General features: G+C 40.1%; 1 protein-coding gene across 5 annotated transcripts in view; it reads left to right on the top strand.

The window, feature by feature from the left end:
• The window catches only part of etv4 (ETS variant transcription factor 4), a 214305-nt gene that overhangs the window by 118525 nt on the left and 73445 nt on the right, over nt 1–22335 (top strand). The window lies entirely within an intron of this gene.

Below are 22335 nucleotides of genomic sequence, written 5' to 3'. Positions count from 1 at the left end.
ATTAGAAGTAAACCTCTGCATAACATTGTGTTCTTTTTAATATTAAAGAAAAACAAATATATATTAACTTACAATAAAGTGTAAAAATAAATAAATAAATAAAACATCCACACTGTAAAAATACACTCAAAATTCATTTTTTGACCATTTGATACTGAATAATAAAATCTAATGAAAATCAATTAATAATAATAAATTCAAATTGATTAGCATATTAACTCACGAGGGCAATCTGCCAAACAATTAGACCGAAAAAAAAATTAAGTGAACAAAAACGACAGTTTCATTGGACAAGGTAGCAGTTTTTATTATTGCTGCAGGCAGTATCAGCTCCTTTACTACGGTGTGGGGTTATTTTGCACTTAGCAACTTTGTATGTCACCTTATATGATGCTGACAGTGCTCGCTGTTTTACTGATTCAACGCTGACAAAGCGGGAGGATTGCTAGCAATATTCGGCACATTTTCGCTGAAAAAAATAATTTCTGCTGTACGCTGCGAACATTTTCAGACAAAGTTAGCCGCGTTTTCTGCGTCCCCCACTGTACTAAAAGTCAAAGGCAAATGCTACATACGCTTCATCATATTTCCTTGTCTTAGCATTTAATATGTCCAGTGCTCTTTGCTGTTTGCTCTTGTTTGCTTCAAAAATATGGCGCACACGCTGAAAATGAGGGTGGCACTGCTACCCGCTGAGTGGATGTGCAATTACTCTTTATTCTAGTACGGCAAAAAGTATGTTCCCCAAGGTCACGTGCGCCACCCCCAGCATCGCTCTGCACCCCCCTGGGGAGGCCCGCCCCACTATTTGAGAAGTACTGATGTAACATGTAAGCACGGGCGTAGGTTTGCATAGGGATGGTAGGGACATAACACCACCAACTTTTAAGGATGCTCAAATTGTCCCCACCAACTTTTAAGCAACCTTATTTGCATTATATAATGAGTTCAGTGATATAGGTCATTTAGATTGTCTTCCCATAAGTTGTAAGGATCGAATTGACCTTACATTATGTTCAGACTTACATTTACCGCTTTTCACTTGTTGAATGTGCTGTTCCATTTTTTGCTCCTTGAAATGCACATTTGATTGGCTGATGACGAAAACCACCACATTCACACAATCCCGACAGAAATACATGTCGACATGCCGCCTCCTCCGCCCCCCTTTGAAGAGGAGGGATAATAGAAGGTTTTTTTTCGGCCAGCAGCAGCCACTTTAATGAATGTAAAAAGACGTCAATGTTGTGAAGGTAGGGAACACACCAATAATTTTGCAACTGAAAGTCGACCTACATCAGAGTTAGCATGCCATTAAACTGTGTGAACTTGCTAACCTGTAAAACTCGAGTAGAGAGCTGCTTAGAGACGTGTGTTCCTGTACTTTTTCTTCTTTTAACGTTAATTCAATTGTGCATTTTGTGCATTTATTCCCTAATTAAAATGTATGTATTTTCTACATCATAAAAAAATATATATTTTTTTAAACCCCTCCGCAAAAAAACAAAAACGCAACCACTTCAAATTTCCTTTATATGAATCAAGCATATGAAAATAATTTTACTGTAATTTTGTTCATTTTTACATATATGTAAAAATGAACAAAATTACAGTAAAATTATTTTCCATAATAATCCATAATTATTTATTATGTTCCTATAGGAACCAGCTATTTTTGAGAAATGCACCCACTCTGTTAGGTCTTATTAATGTCCTGTCCCCAGCAAAAAGTCTACATGCAGGTTATGCTGTTATAGCGTCCCTATCAATGTTGAGACCAAACCTACGCCAATGCACAAAAGATAAATATTTCTGATGGTTATACATTAAAAATCTTTTTTTGAGGGAACCAGCATTTTTTAAACCTTAACTTATCTGCATGATGGTGATGGACATCAAAATCCATTTTAAATGGGGTGGCTGAAATCAAGCGCGTTGGTTTGCATGGGGACGGTAGGGACATAACACTACCATCTTTTCAGGATGCTCAAATTGTCCCCACCACCTTTCAGCAACCTTAGTTACATTATATAATGAGTAGAGTAATACGGGTAATTTAGATTGTCGTTCCATATGTTGTAAGGATAGAATAGACCCTACCATTATTAAGTGAATTATTTTCATTATGTTCAGACTTACATTTATCCCTTTTCACTTGCTGAATGTGTCGGTCCATTTTTTTCCCCCTCAAACGCACTTTTGATTGGCTGATGACTTGATCCCCAGCCACACGACACACACACGCACACTCACACAGCCCTGACAGATTCATGTCGACAAGATTATGCCTCCTCCACCCTCTCGAAGAGGAGAGATATTAGAAGTTTTTTTTTTTTTTTTGGCCAGCAGCAACCACTGTATGTAATGTAGAATGACGTCACTGTTGTGGAGGTGGGGGAAACACCACTAATAAAGCTACTGAAAGTCCGACCTGCATCAGAGTTAGCGTAACATTAAGCTGTGAATTTGCTAAGCTGCAAAACTACTGCGGTCAGGCCAGCTTCCACAAGGAAGAACGAAGTAAAACTAGCCGTCCCTCATTTGGATCATTGTTTCATTATGTGCATTATGGTAATGGAATGCGGTGGCTTCAGAGTCTAAGTCCTTTTATTTAAAAAATGGGAAGCTATCCATAATTGGGTCCGCTTTTGGGTGACACTGACATGAACATGAACTGACATAAAAAAAAAAATCTGAAATGCAATCGCACATCGGAATTTCACGAGAGTACTTTGGTTTGGAGTCTTGGGGTAGTCTAGTATGCCACAGATGGAGTATGACTTTGAGTCTAGGGGTTCTCCAGTGTCCCCCCAGAAGTTGACCCATTCTTGGACAGGTCCCGTTTTAAATAAAGCGACTTGCACTTCAAAATGTTTCTTTAGTAGTTTTCGAAAACAAACGTATGAATCGAATGTTGTATAACCTGAACCAATACACATGGAAGTTGGTATCGGTCAGTACAGATTTATATTGCATTGATCATTTAGCCTACCAATTAATTAAGGTTCGTATTTGTGAGAAATGTAGCCCTGACCCCCGTTCAATAATCTGTTTGGTCTTATTAATGTCCCGTCCCCGGCAAAAAATGTACATGCAGGTTATGTGGTTGTATCGTTCTTACCAATGTTGAGATCAAACCTACGCCCTTGGCTGAAATTTAGCGATCATGTTTATCTGGCATTGACGGTGGTAGACGTCCAATTCAATTTAGCCCCTTTCACAAAAACCTGAACACTGATTAAATCCCGGGATTTAAATGGGCAGCCTTTATGTGTGAAATTAATTTCCCCTCTCTTCTCTGACTGGGTGTCAGCCCTGCGCTCCGTCGTGGGTCGCTGGCTGGGTGCCAGTGTACCTGCTGGATGTTGCCTGCTCCGGCGGGGGACCCTGCCTTGGGCTTGGTGGGCCGCTGGGGTTCCCGTGGCGTGCCGTGCTGGTTGGGGGGCTGCGGCTGTGGCTCGCGGGCCGGGTGGGCGGACGGGGTCGGGGGTGGTTATGGGGTTGGTGGTGCGTCCCCTCTTGCCATCCCTGAAGGCCAGTTTATGGGTGCGCGGGTGGCTCGGGGGACCACCCTGGACTGGATCCCGGGGGGTGGGGGGAGACGATGGCTCCTTTGCTGGGCTGCGGGAGGAGGAATGGGCTGCGCTGCCTCTCCCCGGGCTGGCTGGGTGAGGGCCGCGGCCCTAGGTTGGCGCCAGCGTGGCATCTCCGCCCGTCTGCGTTGCTGTCGCGTGCTAGGTGGGGCTCGCGTGCGGCTGGATGTGATTGGGCGCGCTCGGTGCCGGGAGTGGCGATGGGGCAGTGTGGGGTCGGTTGCCAACGGGCTTACACTCACAAGGGATTCACACGATTACTGGGTTTCAGGATCATAGAGCTGATTTTTGTACACTCCTACCCCTTTCAGTCACTTAGCTTATAGACTCCCCCACCCCCGTCCGCTTCTTTCCCTGGTCAACAGGCCCTCCACATCGTGTCAACCGGAAATACATCTAGCTGACGATAGTACCAACATATTAATAGTTAGTGTAGGCGTTCAATGTATTTCTTGTTGTTGTTTGCGTTTCTTTTCTTCTCTTGTGTTTCTTTTCTTCTGTTCCCCCATAACCCCTTCCTGTTCACTGCTTTGTCATAATAAACAAGGTATGTTGAATGATCACAATGGGATTATGTCATACTCTCAATATGAAACATTAAAACTGTTCAGACCAACCGAACACTTAGACTTCCATTCTTCATGTCAAACAGCTGAACAGGACGGGTTTATTTAAAAGAAAAAAAAAAGAAAAAATTCCCGGGTTGACTGATACAGAGATGACGCAGACATTTACCGAGTCACGTCTTAGTATAATGTCCAGGACTTTCTGGGGAAGCGGTATGTGTGTAAGCAGGCGTTAGATTCCCGGGTCACAGCACGGAGGCTGATGACGTAAATATCATGGCGGGCCGTTCGTCATTTCCACTTTCTTCGCAGTAAGACGAAAAGCGGTGAACAAACATCGCAATTATCAACATGACAAACTGGAAATGGCTAAATTAAACTGAAAACATAACACTATTAAATTGCTACTGGATCATAAAGCCGAGGAAGAGAGTCCATTGCCTATCTTTGGAAATGTTTGGTTTATTTTGTTGCCGATGCCGACCATGTTCGGGTTATAAACTCGCGCCAGCCGCCCTCCCCGCGCAGAGAGCGCCGCGTTGGTAACACGCGGCAAATCTGTGAACGTTTCCAACCTGCGTTATTCCCAGGATATCTCCCCATGTCCGAAAGCCATGACACGATCAAATCCCGTTTCACCTTACACGGGAATTTATAAATCTGAAAGGGGCTTTTGACTGGGGAGCTCGCAGTGATCAAACAGTCACTTCCAATCTTCTTAGTCAAAATAAATTGGATGTCTATGGCTGTCAATGGCAGCCAATTAGTATGAGTGCGTATTTGTATATGTAAACTTTTGTTTAGTATTACATTTTTACATTTAAAAAAATATTTTTTTTGAAAACCTGATTTCTTTTCACCATTTTTTTACGTTATTGTTTAGATTTCTTTTTTGAGCAAATCAGGTTTTTTTTTAAAACCTGGGTTAGTGGCACTTTTTTAGCAAATATTCATTACAATTTGGGGTTTTTAAACAGCCATTGCTAAAATTACTGATATTTCAGGGGGGGAAAAAACACTAATCCAAATTATATTTAACCCATGTATTCATTGAAGTTTAAGGAATTTAAGGGAAAAAAAGACGTTCACAACTAGAGGCGTGCAAAATTTCCGATTCTTAGATTATTCGCGATTCGGCCGTGGAAGATTCGAGAACGATTCACAAACATCCAAATTCCGATTATTGAATTATACCAGGTAAAGCGGAAATAACACGCAGTCAGCGCGGTCTTCGGGACGCAATGAGGAACGGACCGAGAGTAAATATCATGTGCAGCTAATACCGCTAGAAAAAAACCCCCAAAAAAACAATAATACATGACTGCGGCTGTCAGCCGCTACAAACAGCACCCAATAAGTTGCTAGTTGCTAGTTGCAACAAACATACAGCAACATACGGCTATGGTAGATATCACATATATCTAGACTAGATGTGAAATGATGGACTTTCCCGCGCTAGTAAACAGGCGCCATCTTAAAGCAGTAGAGTCGTTTGTAGTGAACCTAATAACTATCTTATTACTTACTAACTTATCTAAAATACCCCTAAATCGGCAAAATCTTGACTTGAATCTATCTTTAAATGATGAAACAGTATTAAAACTTTCACAGGTCGAAAGTAGACATAAGGGAAATTATGGAATAACGGGCGCAATTTTAACAACTTTAACGGTTGATTCACAACATTAAATTAATTGAATGTAGTTTAAAGCTGCTGATACAGAATGGGGACTTGAGTATTTTATTTACTGTTTTCAACCGGTAACTTGATACTAAAATAGTAGTTTGGTTTATTTAGCTTGAGATGATTTTTGAACAATTTTGGAACAAATATACAAAACATAAAAAAAAAAAAAAAAATGGGGGGGGCATCAATAATCGATTTATAATCGAATCGGAGTCTTTGAATCGTAATCGAATCGTTAGGTGCCCAAAGATTCCCACCTCTCTTCACAACCATTATAAGGGAATAAGGACCCCGCAGTAATATGTCATTCTTCACAGAGGATAAAGAATATAAGCTAGTGAGTATTGCGCTCAAATCTCAATTTCAGTGCATAAAATTAGTCTGAATGAGAGCTGACATCTAAATTTATTTTAAAAAAAAAAAAAAAACAACTCATAAAAGGGTTCGCTCGTATCTCAAGGTGCTACTGTAGCTTCAAGAGAGCTGCCTTTTTTTTTTTTTTTTTTTTTTTTTTACTCCACCAAGAAACAACTACAAAGGCAGACTCCCATTGTTGCACTTTTATTGCCTCACGTCTTTTGTGTTTCGTGTGTGACGAGACGCGGGTGCGAAGTGAACTTGTCGCTTTTGACGCCGCATGTGAAAAGGGGAGACAACGGCGCGGATACGTCGTTGTCACCCGTAAAAGAGGGCGGGTCAAATAGGCCGCTGAGACGTGACGTCTGAGGAGAGATTGCGGTTGTATTTGCGTTGTGGTTTTGGTAACAGGTTTTTCACATTTGAAAAGGTTTTTAAATAAATTTAACTAACAAAAGTACTGGAGAAAACTTGTCAAGATGTATTCTTTGTGCAAATTTATGGATAAATGTTTTAAAATATAAATACATTTTAATATAATTTTTTTTTTTTTTTTTTTTTTTTTTTTTAGATTTTTCAAACATGCAACTAGGTTCTTCTGGCCCACAAAATTACAGTTCGGAAACCAATTTTAAGTTATTAATAACTCAAGTAAAGTTAGCAGCAAAATAAAATTGAGCAGCTTTTCTTGTAACTATTCAAGTATTTAAAAATATATTAAAAGCTTTGCATTTTTAAATTTTTTAACTGCATCATTTTGTCTTGTAACTTAAGAATAATGCTGGGTTTACTGATCATTTAATTAATAATTAAAATGTGAATGGTAGATTAATTGAAACCATCAATATATATTAAAAAAAGTATTATTAATCAATTAAATTTCCAGTTTAAAACTTTAAACTGGATTATTTTAGAATGTTGGGTCATATTTCATGAACCACGAATAAGTTTTTAAGTTTAAGTTAAGTTTAAGTTATAAGTAATTAAGTAATTTAATCAAATTAATTTTCCAATTTAAAAATCATAAATTTTTAAACTTCCACCTATTTGAACATTTAAGCGCAAATGTGCCCCAGCACACAAACAGGCTGAAAGCTGGCAAATTCCTAACCTACATAAAGCTTCCTTCTACTTGCTAATAATTTTGCAAATAATTAATCAATCCTAATTAGGGCTGCAGCTATTGATTATTTTAGTAGTCGATTAATCGATAAAATAGTTCGAACAATCGAGTAATCGGATAAGGAACATGAAAAATTAAAATACCTGAGCTGAGCCTCAAACAGTATAAAAAAATTAAATAAATGAGGATCTATGTACAACAAAAGAACAATTGGCTAACCTACATAGCAAAAGTCCGGTAGCTTAAATGCTATAAATTGCTAACATTTTTTTTACAATGCTCCTAGCAAATGGTTCAGACACATATTCCCACAAAGAACGGCTAAATACTGTATAGCTATAGATTAATTTACGAGTTCATTAAAAAAACATTAGCTTCAACAAAAACTTAGTTTACGTTGGTCTTAACAGGGATCAGTTGGATTCAGCCATGTGAAATGAGGCAGAACAAAGAGCAGTGTATCCACCCTAGTTAATAAAAAGAAATGAAAATAATTTTTAAATAAACCACTTTAATTAAACAAATACCCGAAGCAAAAAATTTTAATTTGAATATTTTTTTCTAATCGAATACTCGAGTTAATCGATTAAGCACTCATCCTCGTAAAATTTTAAAATCGGGCTCTGAGGATCGATAGATTCTGGTCTATGCTACATGTCTACCACATTTCAAGACAATCGGCTCACAATTGACGGAGGAGTATGAATTCAAGCTTAGTGTCTACAAGAAGAACAACAACCTGAGTGGCGACTTGACAGGCCTTTATCCTGTAGTAAAAATATAGTAGAAATAAAAGAATAAAAGTTAGGTCAGCAGCACACTAAATTTTACTTAAGTTTTCTATTACATTTTCCCCCTTTTTAACATTCAGACTTACAACCAGCTGATTCAAACATGTTACATCACAAAAAGTGCTGTTTGACTATAGAAAATGCTTTTTGTATTTCTTCTAAATAGTAACAAACATTCTCAATTTTTTTAACCTGCAGCATTACATGAGCATGAGAAAAGACCCTTAAAAAAGCCTCCTGAAAACCATAAGCCACTCACATAACCATTAAAACCACACATGCCGTATAGGAGTATAAAATCATTGGCAAAAAGCCCCTTTTTGATAAAAACAACAGAAATAATTGCTGTGGACATGACGAATCATAGTGAAGATGAAAAAAAGGTCATGTGACGCATTGCCTTCCTAAACCGCATCCTCACTCGAACATGAATTGCAGCAAAGATGTCATTTGACTTTAAATAGCGGCTTGAGCGCAGACCTGCTTTTCCGCTCGCATTAATTAAAGACTTTATCTCCAGCGATTGTACTTGTGAAGGATTGCAAACGGCAGGCGAGCTCTGTGGGGGATTTTGACTCTTTCCCCCCACCTCCCTCCTTTTGGCCACGGCGAGGATGCAAGTGGAAGTGGCGGACGTCGGGGAAAGCTTGTTACATCTTGTCTTATTGGCCCTCAGGTTTAGACGCCCAGGAACTCCCACCACAAAGGGAGTGTGTGTGTTGGCTTACAAACGCTTCTTGTGCTGACTTGCATTTCCAAGATTCTGGAAGCATTCAAAATAAGAAAAAAAAAAAGTATTTAACTGTGACGGTGATGGACGTCCATATCATTTGGACCGGGTCCAAAGAAAAACTGTAAGAAAGGACAAATGTGTCAAATTTTATCGCGATTAATTGAATCATCATACACACAATCCAATAATAAATACTAAAGTAGTATATACAGTGGGGTAAATAAGTATTTAGTCAACCACCAATAAGTATTTAACTATTGTCCAAAGTCCGGCCCGGGGGCCAAATGCGGCCCGTGGTCAAATTTCATCCGGCCCCCAGCCTCTGTCATAAAATCAATAACGTCTGGCCCGCACACAGACTTCATAAATTGGTCCGCGGTACTGCTACCAGCATATGAAGTAGTTTACACACTAAGTGCTGCTCCACATTTACCCACTAAAAGGCAGCAGCACTCTAAGCAAAATTACCCTGTTTGACCCTTTACTCCCGATTTTCTAAAATGGCGACAATCAACAACAAAAAAAGTTGACTGCGACGGCTGACGCTTCAAGGATAGGTGGAAATTGGACTATTTCTTCACTAAAATACGCAACAACTGTGTCAGGCTCATTTGCAAAGAAACAGTCGCTGTTTTTAAAGAGTTCAATGTTAGGCGACATTACCAAACAAGACACACTGACATGTACGAAAAGATTACAAGGAAGATACGTAGCGAGAAATTGAAGCAATTTGAAGCTAGTTTAATTTTACAGCATTAGTATTTCGCAATATGCCGAGAGTCGAAAGAGAACGCCACAAAGGCTAGTTTCGAGATTGTTGAAATTATTAATTAAAAAAAAAATAGAGCAAATGTGACACACAGAATGGTTTGCTAAAATTTGCTTAAATATATTCTACATAAAGGACGCCAGCCAAGGTCGGCCCCCCACATTTTTACCACACCAAATCTGGCCCCCTTTGTAAAAAGTTTGGACACCCCTGACCTACAGAGAGCTGGGACCACAGCAACAAAGGCTACTTACTATGAGTAACACAATGCGCCGCCAGGGACTCAAATCCTGCACTGCCAGACGTGTCCCCCTGCTGAAGAAAGTACACGTCCAGGTCCCTCTGCGGCTCAATAGTGAGCATTTTGATGATCCAGAAGAGGACTGGGAGAATGTGTTATGGTCAGATGAAACCAAAGTACAACCCCAAAGAAAATCTGTGGAGGGAGTTGAAAGTCCGTGTTGCCTCATTAATGCTCATAACAGTGTCATGTCATAATTGGGATTGAATAATTACAGTCTTAAGGCGCCACTGTCAAACAAAGTGTTACCAAATACCATAACTAGCAATTGATGAAACAACTGGAACAGTAACTGCATAAATAATTCGCAAAGAACATGAACTTTGATTGTTATTTACATCCTTGGCACTGCAATGCATGCTAGGAGGCATGTCGGACAACAACAGTGTTGAAAGCAGGTGCCAGAAGAGGTTGACTGTCTCCCGCAAGGGAGCAGTGATGGCCAAATGAAGCTTTGCAACCAATTGGTTCAAAGCGTCATGGTGGTTCATTTGGTCTTATGACAGTCTTATGACGCCGCTGTCAAATAAAGTGTTACCAAATACCAAAACAAGCAATCAATGAAACAACTGGAACAGTAACTGAAGAAATAATTAGCACAAAGCATGACTTTTGATTGTTATTTACATCTGTAGGGCTGCAATACATGCTAGGAGGTATGTTGACAACAGGTGGCAATAGAGGTTGACTGTCTCCCCTAATGGAGCATTGATGGCCAAATGAAACTTCTTGAAGCAAGCTTCATGGTGGTTCATTTGGTAGTATCAAAGTCTTATGATACCGCTGTCAAATAGAGTGTTACCGATTCATATCTTTTGGTCTAAACATCCCATAATAGTCAGGACAGCAGGGGCTTATAGTCCGGTCCGGCTTATCTATGAACAAATGGTGTTTTCGTGTCACATTTGGTGGATGGTGGCTTATAGTCAGGTGCACCTTATAGTGTGAAAATTACGGTAACATAGTTACACTTAAAACTGACACATTTTCATTCATATCGGTATGCTACAATGGGCCAAATAAGTATTTAGTCAACCACTAATTGTGCAAGTTCTCCCACTTGAAAATATTAGAGAGGCCTGTAATTGTCAACATGGGTAAACCTCAACCATGAGAGACAGAATGTGGGAACAGAAAATCACCTTGTTTGATTTTTAAAGAATTTATTTGGGAATCATGGTGGAAAATAAGTATTTGGTCAATACCAAAAGTTCATCTCAATACTTTGTTATGTACCCTTTGTTGGCAATAACGGAGGCCAAACGTTTTCTCTAACTCTTCACAAGTTTTTCACACACTTTTGCTGGTATTTTGACCCATTCCTCCATGCAGATCTCTTCTAGAGCAGTGATGTTTTGGGGCTGTCGTTGGGCAACACGGACTTTCAACTCCCTCCACAGATTTTCTACAGGGTTGAGATCTGGAGACTGGCTAGGCCACTCCAGGACCTTGAAATGCTTCTTACGAAGCCACTCCTTTGTTGGCCTGGCTGTGTGTTTGGGATCATTGTCATGCTGAAAGACCCAGCCACGTCTCATCTTTAATGCTTTGCTGATGGAAGGAGATTTTCACTCAAAATCTCTCGATACATGGCCCCTTTCATTCTTTCCTTTACACAGATCAGCCGTCCTGGTCCCTTTGCAGAAAAACAGCCCCAAAGCATGATGTTTCCACCCCCATGCTTCACAGTGGGTATGGTGTTCTTCGGATGCAATTCAGTATTCTTTCTCCTCCAAACACGAGAACCAGTGGTTCTACCAAAAAGTTCTATTTTGATTTCATCTGACCAGCTCTCAAGCGAACCGCAGACGGGCCTGGACGTGTACTTTCTTCAGCAGGGGGACACGTCTGGCTGGTGCAGGATTGAGTCCCTGGCGGCGCATTGTGTTACTGATAGTAGCCTTTGTTACTGTGGTCCCAGCTCTCTGTAGGTCATTCACTAGGTCCGCCCGTGTGGTTCTTGGATTTTTTCTCACCATTCTTGTTATCATTTTGACGCCACGGGGTGAGATCTTGCATGGAGCCCCAGATCGAGGGAGATTATCAGTGGTCTTGTATGTCTTCCATTTTCTAATAATTGCTCCCACAGTTGATTTCTTTACACCAAGCGTTTTACCTATTGCAGATTCAGTCTTCCCAGCCTGGTGCAGGTCTAAAATTTTGTCTCAGGTGTCCTTCGACAGCTCTTTGATCTTGGCTAGGGTTGTTCCGATCATGTTTTTTCGCTCCCGATCCGATCCCGAACGTTTTAGTTTGAGTATCTGCCGATCCCAATATTTCCCGATCCGATTGCTTTTTGTTGCTCCCGATTCAATTCCAATCCTTCGCGATAATTTTTCCTGATCATATACATTTTGGCAATGCATTAAGAAAAAAATGAATAAAACTCGGATGAATATATATACATTCAAGATACAGTACATAAGTACTGTATTTGTTTATTATGACAATAAATCGTCAAAATGGCATTTACATTATTAACATTCTTTCTGTGAGAGGGATCCACGGATAGAAAGACTTGTGACTTTGTATATTGTGACTAAATATTGCCATCTAGTGTATTTGTTGAGCTTTCAGTAAATGATACTGCAGCCATGCCCCAATGCATGATGGGAAGTGGAACCATGATGGGAAGTGGAACCATGACTGTGCGTTGTGCTAGCAATTCATATATCTTCTCTGCGTTGGGAAATAAAATAAGGTGTTAAGATAAAGATTAAATGCGACCTTGCTTCCCCTCATTGCTTCCCATGATATTTCTAATCGTAGGGAGAGGGATTGTAAGGCTTTAGCCAATTAAAATAAGCCTCCAAAGGCTGCCAAAATTCACTCTACTTATTTTATGCTGCCTTTTATCTCTCTATATAGGTGAAATGGCGCCATTACAGATTGAGCGCGATATTGCGTGAGTGGGTCGTGCAACGCATGCATTAATAAAATATTGAACGTGATACATTTAAAAAAAAAACTTATTACCGCCGCTATTGGGATAAATTTGATAATCCTACCTTAAGCCTAAACTAAAGATTCTGGATGAGTGTAACATATTATGTCTGTAACGTTAAATACACAATTTAATTAAAAAAAAAAAAAAAATTTTTTAAAGGCATGGCCGATATTTTTTTGCCGATTCCGATACTTTGAAAATGGCGTGATCGGACCCGATCGATCGGCATCCCGACATCTCCAGTCTTGGCCATTGTGGAGTTTGGTGTGTGACTGACTGAGGTTGTGGACAGGTGTCTTTTATACCGATAATGAGTTAAAACTGGTGCAGTTGATACAGGTAATGAGTAGAGCCTCGTTAGACCTAGTTAGAAGAAGTTAGACCTATTTGACAGCCAGAAATCTCGCTTGTTTGTAGGTGACCAAATACTTATTTTCCACTCTAATTTGGAAATAAATTCTTTAAAACTCAAACAATGTGATTTTCTGTTTTTTTTTTCCACATTCTGTCTCACGTGATTGAGGTTTATCCATGTTGACAATTACAGGCCTCTCTCATCTTTTCAAGTTGGAGAACTTGCACAATTGGTGGTTGACTAAATACTTATTTGCCCCACTGTATGTGCATCGACATATGTAGTGTATGTACGCACATGGGTGTGGTTCTGCTGATGATTGGCGGATGTGAAGGCCCTGTATCTTGTCAGCTGCATGATTCCCCGGTTTCCCGAGGCCAAACAGTAACAATTTAGTGATATATATTGTTATTATTGGGTTGCAATAGGCCGCGGGATGCTACGTCACATTAGAAATCAATGGTGTGTGTCTGAACTGGCCTAAAAAAAAATGTGTCATCCGGTCATTCGTGTTTCTGTGTACAGGAAGGATGACGAAGAAAAGTGAATTATTTTCTAAAATATTTCATTTCCTCTTTTTGCGCTGGTTGCCTGTTGTTCATCTGGTTAATGTCTTAAGCCATTTTCTGCCATTGACGGCGGTGGATGTCCAATCCATTTGACAGGGAGGGGTGAATGTGCGGACAAACATGAAACGGATTTGATCTTTGCTATTCTGTATGACATTTGCTCATACGCAGTCCAAATTTTAATCGACTCTGATTGGTCGGGCAGCTGTTTATGTTGGCTGGAAAGATCCAGAGCGACTTAACAGGCTGTTCTGGCTCAACGAGCGAGGAAATGTGCCAGGCGCCGTGACAAAACGCCGACTCGGACAGCACTTGTCACTGTCGCGCTGGATTTGTTTAGCTGACTCGTGGCGGTCTGGATTCTGTCCGCATCACGCATGAAGCGCTAAATGGAATGATAGAGCGGGGAGGGAGGAAAAGATGCAACAAAGTCAATTGTTTGGTCGAATGAGCGGCTTTTTTTGCTCGGAGGGGGAATGGAAATGGGGAAAATGTGTTATGTTATAAACTGTTTATAATATCAGTCAGGGTTCACAGAGTAAAATCTGGTTTTGCTTAGAAAGGAAAGAAATAATTGTTTTTCTTCAGTCGGTAGTGAGGCCTTTGTCAAGGTGGAGGGAATTACAGTTGTGGTCAAAAGTGTACATACACTTGTGAAGAACATAATGTCATGGCTCTCTTGAGTTTCCAGTTATTTCTACAACTCTGATTTTTCTCCGATAGAGTGATTGGAACAGATACTTCTTTGTCACAAAAAACATTCATGAAGTTTGGTTCTTTTATGACTTTATTATGGGTTAACAGAAAAAGTGATCAAATCTGCTGGTTCAAAAATATACATACATGGATCTGAAAAAGCGAATCATTGACTTGAACAAGTCAGGAAAGTGACTTGGAGCCATTTCAAAGCAGCTGCAGGTCCCAAGAGCAACAGTGCAAACAATTGTTTGTAAGTATAAAGTGCATGGCACTGTTTTGTCACTGCCACGATCTGGAAGAAAACGCAAGCTATCACCTGCTGCTGAGAGAAAATTGGTCAGGAGGGTGAAGATTCAACCGAGAATCACCAAAAAGCAGATCTGCCAAGAATTAGAAGCTGCTGGAACACAGGTGTCAGTGTCCACAGTCAAGCGTGTTTTGCATCTCCATGGACTGAGAAGCTGCCGTGCAAGAAGGAAGCCCTTGCTCCAAAAGCGGCACCTTAAGGCTCGACTGAAGTTTGCTGCTGGTCACATGGACAAAGATAAGACCTTCTGGAGGAAAGTTCAGTGGTCAGACGAAACAAAAATCGAGCTGTTTGGCCACAATGCCCAGCAATATGTTTGGAGGAGAAAAGGTGAGGCCTTTAACCCCAAGTACACCATGCCTACCGTCAAGCACGGTGGTGGTAGTATTATGCTTTGGGGCTGTTTTGCTACCAATGGAACTGGTGCTTTACAGAGAGTAAATGGGATAATGAAGAAGGAGGATTACCTTCAAATTCTTCAAGATAACATAACGTCATCAGCCCAAAGATCGGGTCTTGGGCGCTGTTGGGTGTTCCAACAGGACAATGACCCCAAACACACATCAAAAGTGGTAATGGAATGGCTACATCAGGCTAGAATTAAGGTTTTCGAATGGCCTTCCCAAAGTCCTGACTTAAACCCCATTGAGAACTTGTGGACAATGCTGAAGAAACAAGTCCATGTCAGAAAGCCATCAAATTTAACTGAACTGCACCAATTCTGTCAAGAGGAGTGGTCAAAGATTCAACCAGAAGCTTGCCAGAAGCTTGTGGATGGCTACCAAATTTTTTGAAATTTTTATGACAAAGAAGTATCTGTTCCAATCACTCTATCAGAGAAAAATCAGAGTTGTAGAAAAAACTGGAAACTCAAGAGAGCCATGACATTATGTTCTTCACAAGTGTATGTAAACTTTTGACCACAACTGTATGAGCAGCTCCAAATAGCAGTCAGTACATCATCATCATCAGTTTTTTTCATCATTTTCTGTAAATTTGAATGAGTTTATCACTAGTAGACGCCCAATCCATTTGACCTGGGAGGGTGGCAGCGAATGAACATTCGTTCATTCGCTGCCATCCCTCCCAGGTCAAACGGATTGGACGTCTATGGCCGTCAGTGGCAGCCAATGCTAGGCAATGAGTTCATTTTGGGGCATTTAGCGTCATTTCCTCTTGATTTTCGGTCATTTCCTTTACCTTTTGGAGCATTTACGGGTCACTTCCTATTGGTTTCGGTGCATTTACAGGTCATTTCCTGTTAATTTTGGGTTACTGAAAAGGAAGTGACTGGATGTGAATGCTCTGGTTTCAGTGCCATTGACTGTGAATGGAAGTAAGCTAACGTAGACAGTATTCTAATAGAAGATTTTTGTAGCAACCTGTTGGTTCCTTTTTTTTCTTTTTCCTCTTCAAACAGTGACACCTTTTTAAAACTTAACAATAACAATAACAAACAATAACCTTTTGTGCTATAAACTGTACAAAGTTTTGCGATATATCATTGTTTTCGATATATTGTCACACCCTGAGCAGTCAGTATTAACTCATTCACTCCCAGCCATTTTCAGCGATGCAACCCCCTTCGCTCCCGGCCGTTTTACTAGATTTTGACTGGTTTTGCAAGGCCCACAGAAAATTCTCTCTATTGCTATATAAACATGGAACCCAACAAAAGAAAGATTACTCTCTTCTTTAAGCAGGAAAAAAAGTTTGTTCATATCTTTTTCCATTCTTTAGAAATCAGCATAAAAAAATAGCTTAGTTTGAGCAATTTTCCAATTTCTGATGAAAAAACAGAAATTGAGCTTTTTGTGAAAGCATACATTTCAAACATAACTTTGACTTTAACACAGCTATTTTTTGCTTTAGTTACATCCCAAAGATTTGAATGTTTTCCTTTTACAAAATAACAAACAGCAAGACAACTAGAGCTTTTGATAGCAAAATAACAATTTATTTACACATAACTAACTGAGAGATGACGCTGTTGTGGCTGCGACAGCCGGGGTATACATTTCTCTCATCGCCGCCTGTTTCATAAAGATGGATATTTTTGAGTCTTTCTTTTGTGGTGGCCACTGCCTCGTGGCAGAGTTTGCCTGGGGAACTTGCGGCTTACACGAGTGTCCAAGCACGGCGGCGCGAGCTCTGCTCGGCAAGCAGCACGGACTCAACGGCATCTTCCACTGCACTGGTGGTCCCGGTCGTTCTGCTCGGTCATTCAGCGCCTGGCGTCCCGGGCGTCCTCCCGGTTGTTCTGCTCGGTCGTCCGCCGCCTGGCATCCTGGACGTCCATTCGGTCGTCTTCCGCCGGCACCCGTTCGTTCCGTTGAATCTGGTTGCAGGTCTTACCAAAGGCGCTACTGCCCTCCAGTGGCCAGTTTAATTGCTTTAAAATGAATTTTCAGCGTTGCCCTTTGGAGCTCAGTTCAATCAGAACCCAGAGATGTCTCTTGTGAAAAAAATAAACGTAAAAGACGTTAAAATACGTCTTTGGGACACTGAAAGAATTAAAAATAGAGCGTATTTACACGTTTTTGGAAGCAAATAATAGAAAACCTTCTGCTAAAGCTATATTTGTTTCAACTATGCTGGAATTCATGCTAAGTCAAAGTAGAGGGAATTATGAGCAGTTCAAAAGGAGCAGTCAGTGTTGGCACAAAACCTTCAGAAATCTGATCGACATATATACATTTTTAAACTTCTGCAGTAAGCCTAAGTGGACGGAATTATGAACAGTTCAAAATGCAGTGTAATGAAAAAGTATCTGAACCTTTTGAAATTCTCACATTTCTACATAAAATCACCATCAAATGTGATCTGATCTCTGTCAAAATCACACAGATGAAAATACAGTGTCTGCTTAAACTCAAACCACCAAAACATTTATAGGTTTTCATATTTTAATGAGGATAGCATGCAAACAATGACAGAAGGGGGAAATAAGTAAGTGAACCCTCTACCTAATGAGACTTAAAGAGCAATTGAAACCAATTTTTACCAAACATTTTAAGTCAGGTGTGTGCCCAATCACTGATGAGTGGTTTAAAGCTGCCCTGCCCACTATAAAACACACACCTGGTAAGAAATGTCTTGATGAGAAGCATTGTCTGCTGAAGTCATGCAATCAAGGATTGTTGATTTGTATAAAACTGGGAAAGGATGCAAAACCATCTGCAAAAGTCTGGACAGTCAGAGAAGTTGTCTACAAATGAAGAGAGTCTGGCACTATTGCTTCTCTCCCAAGGAGTGGCCATCCACCAAAGATGACACCAGAGTTCAGCGCAGAATACTCAGAGAGCTAAAAAAAGAAACCCTAGAGTGTCTGCTAAACACTAACAGAAATCACTGGCACACTCCAATACCTCTGTGCACACATCAACTATATGTAACACTATGGCTAAGAATGGTGTACATGGGAGGACTCCACGGAGGAAGCCACTACTGTCTAAAAAAAAACACCGTTGCTAGTTTACTGTTCTCAAAAAAGCACTTGGACACTCCACAGAAGTTTTGGCAAAATATTTTGTGGACTTATGAAACCAAGGTCGAGTTGTTTGTGAGTAACACACAACGTTATGTGTGGAGGAAAAATGAAACAGCTCACCAACATCAACACCTCATCCCCACCGTGAAGCGTGAAGCTTACCTGCTGTAAGACAAGTTTCCCCTTCTTAGGGGACAATAAACTTAAACTGAACTGAACTGAAGCGTGGTGGAGGGAGCATCATGATTTAGGGCTATTTTGCTGCTTCAGGGCCTGGACAACTTGCAATCGTTAATGGAAGAATGAATTCAAAAGTTTATCAGGATGTTTTGCAGGAAAACCTGAGGTGTTCCGTCAGACAGTCGAAACTAAAAAGAGGATGGATGCTGGAACAACACAATGATCCCAAACACAGAAGTAAATCAACGTCCAAATGGTTTTAGAAGACACTTTCTTGAGTGGTCAAGTCAAAGTCCAGTCTTGAACCCCATTGAGATGCTGTGGCATTACCTGAAGACACACCAGGCATCCCAGGAATCTGACTGAACTACAGCAGTTTTGGAGAGAAGAATGGGCCAAGATTAGTCCCGATCGATGTGCCAGACTGATCTGCAGCTATAGGAAGCGTCTGGTTAAAGTTATTGCTGCCAAAGACGGGGGGGCACAAAATATTATATTTGATGGTTCACTTACTTATTTTTCCCCCTTCTGTCATTGTTTGCATACTATCCTCATTAAAATATAAAAATCTATAAATGTTTGGGTGGTTTTAGTGAAAGCAGACACTGCTTTGTCATCTGTGTGATTTTGACAAAGATCAGCTCACATTTGATGGTGATTTTATGCAGAAATGTGAGAAATTCCAAAAGGTTCAGAACTTCAGATACTTTGTAGTACCACTGTACTAGATGGTGTTAGCGAAAAACATCTGAGCTTCTGTTTGAAAAGAAGCAAGTAACAATCGTTTATCTTCAGATGCTTTGTGGCTTTAGTCAGGATGGAGGGAATTATGAAAAGTTCAAAATGCTAGATAATGTGAGCAGAAAACTGCAAGAAAGATTTTTTTTTTTTAACCTCGGAAAAGACTCAAACTTCAGTCAAGGTGGAAAGAATGATGAACATGTCCGAGTAGCAGTCAGTGTTGCAGTAATTTACACTGCAGTCAAAGTAGAGGGATTTATGAACAGTTCACAATGCTAGATATTTTCAGCAGAAAACTTTCAGGATTCTGATTTTAACGTCAGATAGAACTCAAGTCAGGGTGGGAAAAAACTTGCAAAATCGTGCTAGAAAGATTTGTTGTTTTAGTTTAACAGGAACTTGAGGTGGGGGGGTGTATAATGAACATTTCAAAATACTAGCTAATGTTAGCAGAAAACGTTTAGGCTTCTAGAACTTTGGTTTTAGTCAAGGTGGGGTGAAATTATGAACAGTTCCAAATAAGAAATTTCTTTTTAACTTCATCAGGAATAAAGGCCATTGCCAAAGTGTAGGCAATTATGAACAGGGGTGTGTAGACTTTTTATATGGACTGAAGGAATTTGCAGCTTGCAATCTGATGATTGATTGCAAATTATTATGCAGACACTATAGCTTGGTTATTTGCTTCCAGTTTCTCCCAGTTAAAATAGAATGGACGTCTATCGCCGTCAATGGCAGCTCATTAGTCGGAATCAGTGTTCTAAAACCCCGGCGCTAATTCATCACTTTGTTTTTGTTGCTTTCCAATCGCACACGTGCAACATCTTGATGCGATCAGTGATCTCTCGTCCTTTTCAAAAGCGCCCCATTAGTGAATGAAACTCATCCCGGGTGGACGTGAATGAGTCCAGTCAGCGCCGGCAGACCAGGTGCGAGCGGCCTCAGACAGGCGCTATTGTACTGCCGGCCGCCATTAGGAATCCCCGTCCATTCACAATTGTGCTGCGTGGACGCGGGGTCGCGCACACACAAACGTGCAGGTTGGGAATGAGTGCCAGCGCGCCTCCGCGGGGGTGCCGAGGTCACAATCCCTCCCCAGCCGCTGGCTTGTCAGCTCGCAGGCATTTTTGCTACTCGTGAATGAATGAACTCAATGCTGAGCAGATGGACAGACAATGTTTAAATTACAACACAGGGTTCGTGCCAGTGGTGTCATCTACGACGTGAGCCATATCATAGCTATGGTTTCCTGCGGAGGGCAAACATGTCTGCCTACTAGGGATGCCACAAGTAATCGTCTATAAATTTTTATAAAATACAGTGTTACCTTTACTTACAATATAAATTGATTCTGGAAGTCGTTTCTTAAACTGAAAATTCCTTAAGTAGAGACTTTTATAAAGACAAGCAAAAAAAAAAAAAAAGCATTACAACTAAAGATGTCGGCATTCCGATCGATCGGGTCCGATCATGTCATTTTCAAAGTATCGGAATTGGCAAAAAAATATCCGACATGCGTTTTTTTAATATATATATATCTTTTATTTAAATCGTTTTCTAATTGTATTTAACGTTACAGACAAAATGCCTTACACTCATCCAGAGTAATTTTGTCTTAAAGTAGGGCTATCAAATTTATTGAGTTAAGGCGGCAATTAATTTTTTTAATTAATCACGTTAGCATGCGCTGCACGACCCACTCACGCATTGTCGCGTTCAATCTATAAAGACGCCGTTTTACCTATAGATAGCGCTAAAAGGCAGTGTATAATGAGTAGAGAGAATTTTGACAGCCTTTGGAGCCATTTTTTATGTGGCAAAAGTCTTACAATGCCTCTCTCAGCAATTACAAATAATGTGGGAGGCAAGGAGTAGAAGAAAGGTAGTAGTTGATCATTTTCTTAACACCCTATGTTCTTTCCCAACGCAGAGAAGATATATCAATTGGTGCCCCTATGCACAGTCATGGTTGCACTTTCCATCATGCATTTGGGCGGAAGTTAAATGGCTGCTGTATCATTTACTGAAAGCTCAACAAATACACTAGATGGCAATATTTAGTCACAATATACAAAGTCACATTTATCTAAGAATTACAAGTCTTTCTATCCGTGGATCCCTCTCACAGAAAGAATGTTAATAATGTAAAAGCCATCTTGAGGATTTATTGTCATAATAAACAAATACAGTACTTATGTACTGTATGTTGAATGTATATATTCATTAGAGTTTTATTCATTTTCTTCTTAATGCATTGCCAAAATGTATATGATTGGAAAAAATTATCGGGAATGATTGGAATTGAATCGGGAGCCAAAAAAAAACAAAAAAACAATCGGATCGGGAATTATCGGGATCGACAGATAATCAAACTAAAACAATCGGGATCGGATCGGAAGCAAAAAACATGATCGGAACAACCCTAATTACGACATGTAAAAAATACATGTTACAATTCGATTATTGCACAATAAACATAAACACGAGTTGTGCATAATGTAAAAAAACAAAGAATATAGAATAAAAATGATGATCATTTACCTTTGATAGCCTCGCATAAAGCTGTCTGAACACCTCATGGCCTGAGGGGTGAATGAAGAGGATGCTGGGATACACACATACACATACAATAGCGGTCCCTCTTAGCCAAATGGATGGCAGGAAGATTTTGGGCAATAGCCGATGGCAGATGGCTAAAAGTATGTTACGTTCAGTAAACTCTGGGAGCTATAAGTTGCAGCTCATACTGTATTTTTGCCTTTTGTATACTGAAATTTCTTCCTGTTGAAATATTTTCCCGTTGAGGCGTGTCATAACCTGAAAATTCCCTATGTAGAGACGTTCGTAGGTAGAGGTATCACTGTATTTGCTTTAGAGGTTTAGGGGGAAAAAAAAAAACAAAAAACGTTAAATCGTACTTGCTTTGGTGACATCGATTGGAAAATTAGCTTTTATTGCTGGTTGGCTAAAGTATTCATATTTATTGTTAGTTATTACAAAGATACATTGGCGTAATTATATAACACAAATTTATCAGTGTATATGCCACCACTTATGAAATGTGTCTACATTAATGCATTTTGTCAGCTTCCAAAACACCAGGATTTATACAGTAAATTTTGTCTAA

This window comes from Corythoichthys intestinalis, chromosome 21 (assembly GCF_030265065.1).
Source record: "Corythoichthys intestinalis isolate RoL2023-P3 chromosome 21, ASM3026506v1, whole genome shotgun sequence".
NCBI lineage: Eukaryota > Metazoa > Chordata > Actinopteri > Syngnathiformes > Syngnathidae > Corythoichthys > Corythoichthys intestinalis.
The sequence above is the reverse complement of the archived record's forward strand: the minus strand, read 5'-3'. Positions and strand labels throughout refer to the sequence as shown.